The sequence below is a fragment of the Mandrillus leucophaeus genome, unplaced genomic scaffold (assembly GCF_000951045.1).
Source record: "Mandrillus leucophaeus isolate KB7577 unplaced genomic scaffold, Mleu.le_1.0 Scaffold393, whole genome shotgun sequence".
Lineage (NCBI taxonomy): Eukaryota > Metazoa > Chordata > Mammalia > Primates > Cercopithecidae > Mandrillus > Mandrillus leucophaeus.
The window spans coordinates 1,990,523-2,002,981 of NW_012104176.1; positions in this window are offsets into that span (position 1 = coordinate 1,990,523).

Consider the following 12,459-nt stretch of genomic DNA (forward strand, 5'->3'; position numbering starts at 1 on the left):
GAGAAATAGGAACACTTTTACACTGTTGGTGGGACTGCAAACTAGTTCAACCATTGTGGAAGACAGTGTGGCGATTCCTCAAGGATCTAGAACTAGTGATTTTCTTAAATACGTTTTCTATTCCCTATCTTACTTTATTGTAAGAAGACAGTATAGAATACATATAATATATAGGATACATGTTAATTGACTATTTATGTTATCAGTATGGCTTCCTGTCAACAGTACACTATTAGTCGTTAAGTTTTGGAGGAGATAAAGTTGTATATTTTTTTATTGTGCAAGGGATTGGTGCCCCTAATACTTGTGTTGTTTAAGGATCAACTATATATCCCACCCAATAATTTTTGAATTGTTCACATCGTTTAGGTCAACAGGATGTTATTACATGTGATGTAAGCAAAAGTTTAATGTGCTTGTGTAGTTGCTTTTGTCATCACCATGGAGAGAACACATCCCAGGTAGCCACAGCTCCTCCATCCTGCAGTTCAGAATGAGACACATCGATTAGACCTGCTACTGGATCCAAGCCCTGTCAGTTCACAGTCTGAAGCAGAACTTCCCAGCTGACCCTCAGATGTGTGAGTAAATAAATATGCTTTAAATAAAATAAATACATATAAATAAAATGATATAGCAAAATAAAATAAATTTTAAAATAAATAAAAAATTTAAAATAAGTAAATAACGTTAAATGATTTAATTAAATATGCTTCAAATAAAAATACTTATATTTTAAGTGCAATGACTTTTGGCACCAAGTACCTGTAGTTAGGCCGGACTTCACAGGTGAAGGGCACAGTCCTCTTTAAAACAGCCTTCACTTCAGACACCAGCCACAAAGTTAGGAGTCCCCAGGCCATCCTCGCTTCTGACGAACTGGCTACAAATCCACGCATTCCCACTTCCTCTCAGATTCATTAAGTTGTTAAATGACTCATAAAACTCAAGAAAGCACTGTATTTATAATTGTAGTTTTCCTATAGCAAAAAAATACAAATCAGAACTAGTCAAATGTATTGACACAGAGCAAGGCCCGAGATGCTCCGAAATATGGACGCCCCATTGTCCTCTCTTCATGGAGTCAGGAGGTCCCCTTCTGGCATATCATTGTTTGACAATGCTCAGAATATTGTCAACCAGGGAAGTTCACTTAAGCTTCTGTGTCCTAAGTATGAGTAATTGAATCATCTCCCATGTCACTCAATCTACAGTCAGTCTCCTCTCCCAAGAAGTCAAGATAGCTCAAAACTCAACCATCCAATCATATGGTTGGTCTTTCTGGCATGGCCAATCCCCACTCTGAGTGAACTCTCAGGGCCCATCATGAATAACAAAGACAATCCTATGGCTCAGGAAATCCCCAGGACTTAGAGGCTACCACTCAGGAACTGGGGACAAAGGCCAGTGAAATTCTTCATTACAGAGTAAGCCACTGAATCTTTGGTGTGGTTTGTTATGCTGCATTATTGTGGCAATAATTGACTTCTACCAAATGTCCAAAATCACCACATGCCATGCTAGTTTGAATTTTTTATTAATAATATCAATGGAGATGAGGAAATAGATGACAAGATGATTACATATTTGGGTCTCATATTTAAATAGATGAATACTCACAACCACTTTAAAGTACATTGAGCTTGAACTCTCTTTCTAGAGAAAAATGTTGAAAAGATGGCTTTTGTGTTCTATAATTTGTTATATTTTATCTGTCTCCCTTCCTTTGGCATAAGGCTTGAGACTTCTTTGGGCTAAGGATGAAATTTGTACTCTTGATAGAAAACTTTTTCTCATTAAGGGATTGTTATCATTACTCACCATGACTTTAAATTAATGTTAAAGAGGAAAGAGTTTATTCCAAATTCAAGTAGGGTAGTTATCTAATTAGTACTAACATTAGTATTAGTTAGTAAGTATTCATAACAACATTAGTGCTACCTAGCACTGACATTGAATGTTAGTACTAATTAGCTAGTTATCTATCTAATTAGAATGAACATTCAACTTTCTAGAATACGCTTTACCTGAGAGTTTTGAAGACTCACCCCTAAAGTGTCACTAGTGATTCTTCTTTCCTTAATGCACCTAGAGACATAGTTAAACATGGTTTCATTTTAACTTTCACAGTTACAGTGTAATGGGGGGGAAAAAAAAACACCCAAAAACAAAATACAGGATTTCTAGCCTACCTGTCAAGAAATCCATCATAGAGGCTCTGTTCTTCTGCTGTGTGACTTTGAGCAAGTCACTTCTCTTCACTAGACTCCAAATTTTTCGTCTGTAAAATAAGAAAGACTAGCAGATCTCTGAGTTTCCTAACAGCTCAAGTAATTCCATTTCTCTCTGAATTACCAGTGTGACCTTTGGTGAATCATTTAACATCTTTAAGCCTGACTTTCTTCATATCTCCTCCTGCACACTCCCTCATCCCAATTAATGGCAAATGCACCCTTAGAGTCATCCTTGACTCCTACCTCTCATACCCCACATTCAATCCATCAGTAAACCCTGTGGGTGGAAACTTCAAAATATATTCGGAATCCACCACTTCTCATCATTGCTACATCATGTTCAAAGCTACTATTGTCTCTGGTCTAAAAAGTTACAATATGAAAATATGATGAGAGTTTTATATGCATTTTTTGCCCTAACCTTTAAAAATTTTTATATGCATTTTTTGCACTAATCTTTTTATTTGCACTAGGTCTTTTTGCAAAAGTCTTTAGTGTGTTTTATAAGACCACATCTCAATTTGGACTAGCCATATTTTAATTGCTCAATAGTCACATGTGATTAACGGCTACTGTATTGTGCAGCATAGGTCTAAAGTCAAAGAACATTCTCCTGCCTAATTAATGCCCTTATTTTAATGTTCCAAACAGAACTCCTTGCCTCAAATTCAGTTTCATGTCTAGTGGGTTATCACCACCAGCAAGAACACCCCTGTACCTCTGCTTCTGCCAGTTTCTTCTCACTTTGTTTCTTTCTCCTTGGGACTTATCTGCTATTCTTTTCCAAATCGATTCTTGCAAAAGTGCTCATGACTAATAATAACTTGATATATCCCCTTATTTATTCAGCAATCCTTTACTTAGCCACTGCTACCAGCCATAAATTGTTATTTTCCCCAGACAACTGCTTACATAAAGAAGAACCCTGGGGATACTCAACTGCTACACAACGGGATGAATGAGTCTCTAATGGTAAGATTCACTATGGCTGTACTGTTGAGTTAGGGGTCAGGGTAATAAAAAAGAGAATAATTTAAGTCATAGGTAGATGTTTTTCCTGTTCTTTATTATCATAAAAATAGTTGCTTTCTCTACGTATGCATGAAATGAGTTAAGACAGATGTTCCTTTTCTTTTCCCATTCGTTTATTAGTTTCATAATCTATTGGTCACCGTTTATCAAGCAGTAAGCACTGCCAAAAGACAGTTATATGTTCTTCATCCTTCTCAAACAAGGAAATTAGAAGATTTTCTCTTGATGACCTCTCAAGCTGCCATCCCATCTTGTGAAAGTGCAGGTGCAATGAGAAATTTTATTTAGGTTACACACAGACTTACTTATATACCATGCCTGGTTTAAGTGGGCATTTTATTGCAACTTCTTTCCAAATTCTTAAAGTGAATCAAGTTGCCAAAATGCTAAAAAGCCATTTCACCAAGTGTTGAAGTGTAAAAGTCATCTGGAAACTTTTTTTCCTTCCCTGGGATTTCAGAATTGTTGGATGATAGAATTTGAGGAGACCCTTAGAGATCATCTAGCCCCAGGCTCTCGTTCCATTAAAATATCTCTGCAGGTCCAAACAGGATAAATGGCTTTCCTAAGAACAAAGAGTTGTAAGGGATGGTACTGGGACTGAAATTTTATGCTTGTTTTTCTTATGTTTACCTCTTTATACAAAGAAAATATGAACAGGTCTGTCTTTGTCTTTTTACCCCTGCTCCTCTGAGAATTACATAATATTGAGGGCATGTTGGATTCCTGCCCTAAGAATGTGGGTTATATGCAAGCAACTAAGAAGCCCTCCAAAGATATATTGCATTACACCCTTTCCCGTAGGCATAAAAGACGTTGTGAGGTCAAGAGAGAGAATGTCAGGTCGAGACACAGGAGGGCACCAAATTATCTCTTTCCACTAGAATTATCTATCCACTTCTGGGGTGGAGAAAAAGCTATAGTTGACTGGTATGCTTGAGGGTGAATACAGAAACATGGAACTTCTCACAGTACTGATTTGCTGATATGGTTAGACTGTGTCCCCACCCAAATATCATCTTGAATTGTAGTTCCCATAATCCCACCTATCATGGGAGAGACCCAGTGGAAGGTAATTGAATCAAAGGGGCAGTTACTCCCATGCTGTTGATAGCGAGTGAGTTCTCACAAGATCTGATGGCTTTATAAGGGGCTTTTCACTCTTTTCCTTGGTACTTCCTTTTCCTGCCACTATGTGAAGAAGGATGTGTCTACCTCTCTTTCTGCCATGATTGTAAGTTTCCTGAGGCCTCCCCAGGTGTATTAGTCCATTTTCACTCTTCTGATAAACACATACGTGAGATTGGGCAGTTTACAAAGGAAAGAGGTTTAATGGAGAACTCACAGTTCCACGTGGCTGGGGGAAGCCTTACAATCATGGAGGAAGACAAGGAGGAGCAAGTCATATCTTACACGGATGGTGGCAGGCAAAAATAGAGAGCTTGTGTAGAAAAACTCCCATTTTTAAAACTGTCAGATCTCATGGGACTTTTCACTGTCATGAGAACAGCACGGGAAAAACTTGCCACTGTGATTGAATTATCTCCCACCAGGTCCCTTTCACAACACATGGGAATTCAAGATGAGATTTGGATGTGGACACAGCCAAACCATATCACCAGTCATGTGGAACTGTAAGTCAATTAAACCTCTTTCCATTATAAATTACTCAGTCTTGGGTGTGTCTTTATTAGCAGTAGGAGAACAAACTAATATAGTAAATTGGTACCAGGTACTGGGGTGCTGCTATAAAGATATTCAAAAATGTGAAAGCAACTTTGAAAATAGGTGACAGGCAGAGGTTGGAATAGCTTGGACGGTTCAGAAGATGATAGGAAAATGTGAGAAAGTTTGGAACTTTCTAGATACTTGGAGGGCTCAGAAGACAGGAAGATGTAGGAAAGTTTGGAACTTCCTAGAGACTTGTTGATTGGCTTTGATCAAAATGCTGATAGTGATATGGACAATAAAGTCCAGAGAGAGATGGTCTCAGCTGGAGATGAGGAACGTTTTGAGAACAGGAGCAAAGGTGATTTTTGTTATGTTTGAGCAAAGAGATTGGCAGCACTTTGCCCCTGCCCTAGAGATCTGTGAAACTTTGAACTTGAGAGAGATAATTTAGAGTATCTGGCAGATACTTCTAAGTGGCAAAGCATTCAAGAGAAAACAGAGCATAAAAGTTTGGAAAATTTGCAGCCTGATGATGCAGTAGCAAAGAAAAATCCATTTTCTGGGGAGAAATTCAAACCTGCTGCAGAAATTTACCTAAGTAACAAGGAGCGGATTGTTAATCACCAAAACAATGGGAAAAATGTCTCCTGGCATGTCAGAGCTGTTTGTGGCAGCCCTTTCCATCACAGGCATGGAGGCCTAGGAGGAAAAAATGTTTTCCTGCACCAGGTCCAGGGCTTTATTTCTGTGTGCAGCCCAGGGACTTGGTGCCCTGCATCCAAGCCGCTCCAGCCATGGCTAAAAGGGGCCAAGGTACAGCTCAGATCATGGCTTCAGAGGGTGCAAGCCCCAAGCCTTAGCAGCTCCCACATGGTGTTGAGCCTGCGGGTACACAGAAGTCAAGAATTGAGGTTTGGGAACCTCTGCCTAGATTTTAGAGGACGTATGGAAATGCCTGGGTGTCCAGGCAAAAGTTTGCTGCAGGGAGAGAGCTCTCATGGAGAACCCCTGCTATGGCAATGCAGAAGGGAACTGTAGGGTCAGAGCCCTCACATAGAGTCCCACTTGGGCACTGCCTAGTGGAGCTGTGAGAAGACAGCCACTGTTCTTCAAACCCCAGAATGGTAGATCCACCAACAACTTGCATTGTGCACCTGGAAAAGCTGCAGACACTCAATATCAGCCTGTGAAAGCATCCAGGAGGGGAGCTGTACCCTGCAAAGTCACAGGGGCAGAGCTGCCCAAGGCCAAGGGAGCCCTCCTCTTGTATCAGTGTGACCTGGATGTGAGACATGGAGTCAAAGGAGATCATTTTGGAACTTTAAGGTTTATGACTGTCCCACTGGATGTTAGACTTGCATTGGGCCTGTAGCCCCTTCATTTTGGCCAATTTCTCCAATTAAGAACAGGTGTATTTACCCAATGCTTGCATCCCCATTGATCTAGAAAGTAACTAACTTGTTTTTGATTTTACAGGCTCATGAGCAGAGGGGGCTCGCCTTGTCTCAGATAAGACTTTGGACTTGGACTTTTGAGTTAATGCTGGAACGAGTTAAGACTTTAGGGGACCACTGGAAGGTCAAGGTTGTGTTCTGAAATGTGAGGACATGAGATTTGAGAGGGGCCAGAGGCAGAATGATATGGTCTGACTCAGTGTCCCCACCAAAATCTCATTTTGAATTGTAGTTCCCACAATCCCCATGTGTCATGGGAGGGACCCAGTGGGAGGTAATGGGGCTGTTACCCCCATGCTGCTGTTCTTGTGATAGTGAGTGAGTTCTCACAAGGTCTGATGATTTTATAAGGGTCTTTTCCACCTTTTGCTTAGCACTTCTCCTTCCAGCCACCATGTGAAGAAGGACATGATAGTAAGTTTCCTGAGGCTTCCCCAGCCATGGGGAACTATGAGTCCATTAAACCTCTTTCCTTCATAAATTACTCAGTCTTGGGTCTGTCTTTATTAGCAGCATGAGAGTAGATGAACACACTTACATTCTTAAAGCCTAGAGCTATAGAAAATAAACACAGGCTGGGTGTCCACAGGTAGAAACAATTTGCTGAGGTCAGAGGCCCTTCTGCCTTATGCCAAATCTTCAATGGCCCAAGAAGCAAGAAAACTGTGAGAGTTTGTATTTTCACAAAGTGATTCTTTAGAAGATATCAGGAAAAATTGATGCAGAGGTTTTACTGAACCAGAATGATTTTTCACCTTTGTTTTAAACTTTTCAGCCAGAGTCACTTGCCAATAGCCTCAGGAAAATATAAGATGAATGTCCATCTGTTCAGAAACCTACAGAATCATCTGTTTTCATGAAGATAGGACTCTTGTCAGCATGTCATCTTGCATCATATAATTCACCCTCTTCATCCTCCAGCTGATTTAAGCAGTATTTCAATTGGTGACCCTCAAATCCCATTAATGAGTTTGATATTCCTTCCCGCTATGCTGGTTCTTCATTTGTCTGAGAGGTGGTGAGGAGAAATGAAATGTTACCTGACATATCTGTTCTATAGCAAGAGGAGATAATTGAGACTCCAGAGCAAAACCATAGCCTTGCTTTGAAAGGGAAGCAAGCTTCAATAACATATGTGCAATTCAGGGTCACAAATATTCAACTAAGTTAAAGGTCTTTATTTTTGATGGTCATCATGGAGAGAATAAAAAGAGCTCTGAGTTAGCCACTGGAATGAGAAGTAGACAGACACCAGCCTGGGTATCTCAATTAGCAATTAGGAACATGGTGTTTCAGTTCACAGTTACTGTGGAGCACTTTGGTAAGCTCTGGAAGATGCTATGTAAAATAAATTTATCTAGGACCAAGATATAATTTGTCCTTCCACACTATTGCCTTTCAAACAGTACAGCTAACCTCAGAAAAATGAAAATCCTAGGAGTACAGAATACTGCATTCATATCACGGTACTAAAACAACCAGGAACTGGACTACCCAGGCTTAACCACTGTTCTACTATTGGATGAGTCATGGGGAAGGCATTGACCCAGATCAGAACTGTAGTTCTAATGAATTCTACCTTTTAACTAAATATGTGTTTGTAGTATCCTATAAGATTATGTTTCTTATTTCATCCGTAGAGATTAACCAAAAAAAATCATAACAACTAAAAATAGTAGAGTCCTTTAGAGTTGACAAAGCAGTTTTTCCTATATCTAACTTAATCATTTCAACAACCTGTGAGGTTAATGTTATTATTTCACATTAAAGGCATAGAGACAAAAATAAAGCAAAACTAAGTGTGAACCTAAGATATGAAGAAGTTGAACAATTTGTATAAGGCTACACAATAAGTTGGTGAAGTCAGGGCTCAAATTCTTTTTTCAGGTAGGTATAGCCACAGGTTCTTGGGGTTTCAATGTAAGCATTGGTCTTCTGGTAATATGCTCAGTTCAAGTGGTGTAATCTTATTAATGCCTGTACACATCTACTAAATAAAAGTGGTGTTGCTGCCTTCTTGTTTCCCATAGGAATCTCCTTATGTGTCTGTAATATAGTTTGCTGTGTGAATATCTATTTTCACCATTGGGTTGTTAGCTCCTTGCAGTCAGGGACTATGGCTTATTCATTTTTACATTCCTCCCTTTCCTCAGAGCCTAGCACAATGCTTATCCATAAAATAGACCTTCAAATATTTGTTGAATTACGTTGAATTAGTTGCTGTAGTAAAGTTTATAATGACCTAAGGCACGTTGCCAAATGATGCTTGCTTGAATTTCTTCCAAGACCAAAAAGGAGATATTTAATTGTGCCCTTCAGGTGGGAGGAGATGCTATATTCTACTTTGAATAAAAAGAACTTTAAAAACTGATTTAAGAACCATAATTATGACGAACTATGGAGACCCTTAGCGGTGGTAGCACTTTCTGCATTATAAACTTAAGCACCTGAAAACATTTTAGAGAGGGAGAGCTGGAGAGACTTTTGTAGCAGCAAGCAAAATGCAGCAGTATTACAGGATAACTCCTCTCTGCTTTCCACAGTTTTGTCTAGGAAGAGACCATCGTCCATCCATCTACTCTGGCACAGTGGATTACACTGACCTGCTGATGGCACAGGATCCATCAACATCTATCAGAAGACTTTAGAAGAAGTTCTGGTGAATGGAAATAGTCCTCTCTTGGCTTCACACACATTCTAAGACAGAGGGTGGTGGCAAACTTGAACATTTCCACAGAGGCCAGGATGAGAACATATGTGCCCTTGTGGGATTTGAGGAATGAAGGAGGAAATAAAATCATTATATGAGAAAGTGATATAAAAATTTGGAATCTTCCCTGAAGGTAAGAAAACTCAAAGAAGATATTCAGGTGGATTTTGACAGGGCATAGGTATGACTAATACACACAATATACTATCATGTGCCATAACCATGATTCATGGTAGCTCTTAGACCTGAAAAAGCAATAGCTAGCATATCACATACTCAGATACACTTATAATTTTGTTCTTAGTCTACCTAACGTCTTCTGTCTCTCCCAAAAAGATTCAGCTCATATATAACACCTTCAGAAACCTACAGAATCATCTGCTTCAATGAAGATCAGACTCTTGTCAGCATGTCATCTTGCACCATATAATTCACCCTCTTCATCCTCCAGCTGATTTAAGCAATATTTCAATTGGTGACCCTCAAATCCCATTAATGAGTTTGATATTCCTTCCCGCTATGCTGGTTCTTCATTTGTCTGAGAGGTGGTGAGGAGAAATGAAATGTTACCAGCAGACCCAGGAGGCAACCCTCCAAGCCTAGGAGATTCAGGGACTAATTCTAAAAGAACTAAAATAAGAAACGGTGCCCCATAGCAGAAAGCAGAAAGCAAAAGTGGCTAGAAATGCCCACAAAGGACTATAGAACAGACCAGAACAAAAGGGAGACAATATTGTTGCTTATACTAGTTAAACATTGGCCCCAATTTGCTAGTGAAGAGAAAGCAAACTTTGATATCAGGACAGTTGATAACCCCTTATGTGACTCATTTTGGGTATGTGGGATAAACTGTATATAGTTTTCACCATAGAGATGAGTTCAGTCATCCTCATCAAAGCTTTTTCTGTATGATGCTTCAAGTTAACACATCTATCTAAATATTATTATCTGTAGATAAAAGTAGAGATATAGCTGGACAGGATGAACTCTACCTCAAGATGGAAATCAAGATTTTGATGCTCTCTTTTAATCTGACAGGTAAGCAATTACCCTTCAAGAACCTTCTAGTAAAACTATCTCCTGTGATTGTGTAATAGATACAAGAAGACCTTCAGTAGCAATCCCTCTGCTTGTATTATCAGACTTGTTTTTGTATTCCTGTTCATGACCTAGTACATTAACACTGACATTCTGATTCTACTCTGTGACACTACCCAGTCTTTTAGCAAGGTGGGGTTGAACTTCCTGGCTCTATAACTTGCTGTGCCCAATATTTGGCTGAATCTCAGAACAGAGGTTTTAGATCTCAGGCCATTCTTGCAGCTTCTAGCTTCATTGGCAACCAACATTTTCCACCATAAGTTTGTTACATCAGTGACTGGATATACAACAGCTCTTCATAAGAGTCTCAAGTACAGACAGAATGTCATTCCTCTTTATCAGTTAAAAACAAGCCCACCTGAAGATGCTTTGAAAAGTATAAAAAGTTTTTTTTTTTCCAACTTGTTGAATTTCAAAAGCATCCCTGACACAAATTTCTGCTTATTCATCACCCTTTAAGGAAATAAATATCATTGTTCAGGTTTCCTGCTCTGTGAAACAGCAGCCCAGAGAGGGTAAGTGAAGTGTGTCAGATGCACAACTAGTCAATTGCAGAAGGGCTGATGTTTCTCATGCAACTTGCGAATACCTAGGTCTTCAAATAATTACAACAGTCTTCCAGGTAAAGTTACACAACTCTCAAAGATGCTGCCTAATAACTTTTATAAACTTTTTTCTATGTTGAAAGAGTGTATTTTTCAAATGCCACCTACGGTCATGGTTTCATGGTTTTAAAAAGTGCTGTACCCGTTATTGCAGCTATGGTCATCAAAATCATTTTTAAAACATAAGCTTGCTCTTTAACAACAATCACCAAATTAGAGTTTGTCAATGGAAAGTTGCAAGCCCAATCATTTCAGTGCAAAAATCCTGGTATTCTAATCCCAAAGAGATGGAGGACGTGTTATTAGCCTTGGTCTGCTGTTCATAATTTTTGTGTCATGAGATATTTGTGTGACAACGTTAAGAAACCAGCATTGAAAACTTACTGAAGGAACACAAATGGTTATGTGGAGGAGGTGGGGATAGATGAATGTCCTCAAATCTCCATTCAGCATCCATAGAATCCTCTGCAAGTGTCTCACTGTGATGGTTGTAAAATCAAGATTCCACAAGGTTCATAAAAAAATGGCTGCACAGATGCCAGTGTTTTTCTCCCAAGTCTTGCAGCAAGGTATTAGGAATAGAAGTTAGTCCTGCTCTTTGATCACTCTCCAAGGAAGCTGTATTGGTTTCCTAGGTCTCCCTTAAAAAAGTAACATGAACTTAGGCCTTAAAATATGCTCTATCACAATTCTGGAGGCTGGAATTCTGAAGTTAAAGAAATCCAAAATTCTAAGGAGTCATTCTTGGTGTTTCTTGACCTGTAGATACATCATAGCAGTCCCATGGCCATCTTCTCCCCGTATGTCTTCATATGGTCTTCCATCTGTGTGCATCTGCCTCTGTGTCCAAGTTCCCTTTTTTATAAAAACACCAGTCATATTAGATTAAGACTCACCCTAATGATCTTTTTTTAACTTGATTATCTGTATAAAGTCCTTATTTCCAAATAAGATCCCATTTTCAAGTAATAGGGGTAAGGACTTAAACATATCTTTTTGGGTCTACACAATTCAACCCATATCAGAAGCCTATTCAAAACTTAAACCTCCAAGAAAAAAATACATTTCCAAACCTATGATGGCTTTTGACTCACATTTATCAGAAAAAAAATCAAAGCATATAATTTTTAAATGATCTTATTTCAGATCAAAGATTTAAATTGAAATTCTTAGGTAAATAATTGATTTTGTAAAGTAAGCCCATGAAGAAAGCAAATTCCGTGCCACTGCAAGCTTCACACTCATCCCTCTTCCCTGTTTCCATAGCTCTTTGCACATACCACTCTTCTGGTATTTATCATTTTGCCGTCAGTATTTTAACACATACATGCCTCCCTCTCTAAACTGTGGGGTCTTAGGTCAGAGACTGCTTTATTTTTTTCTTAAAAAATACTAGGCACTAGACAGTGCTTAGCAGAGTATCTGGCACATAGTGGTCACTTAATAAATATTTGTTGAATGGAGAAATGAATTCACACAAAGTAGGGGCAATATAGTGTTCATGAAATAAAAGTTCTGGAGCTCAAGAACCCTTAGCTCTAGTCTGCAGGCTATTATTAATAAGTGGTGTGACCTTAGCAAATCACTTCATGTCTTTGTGTCTGGTTTTGTCATCTGTACAATGAGAACATTGAATTAAATGCCCTCTAAGT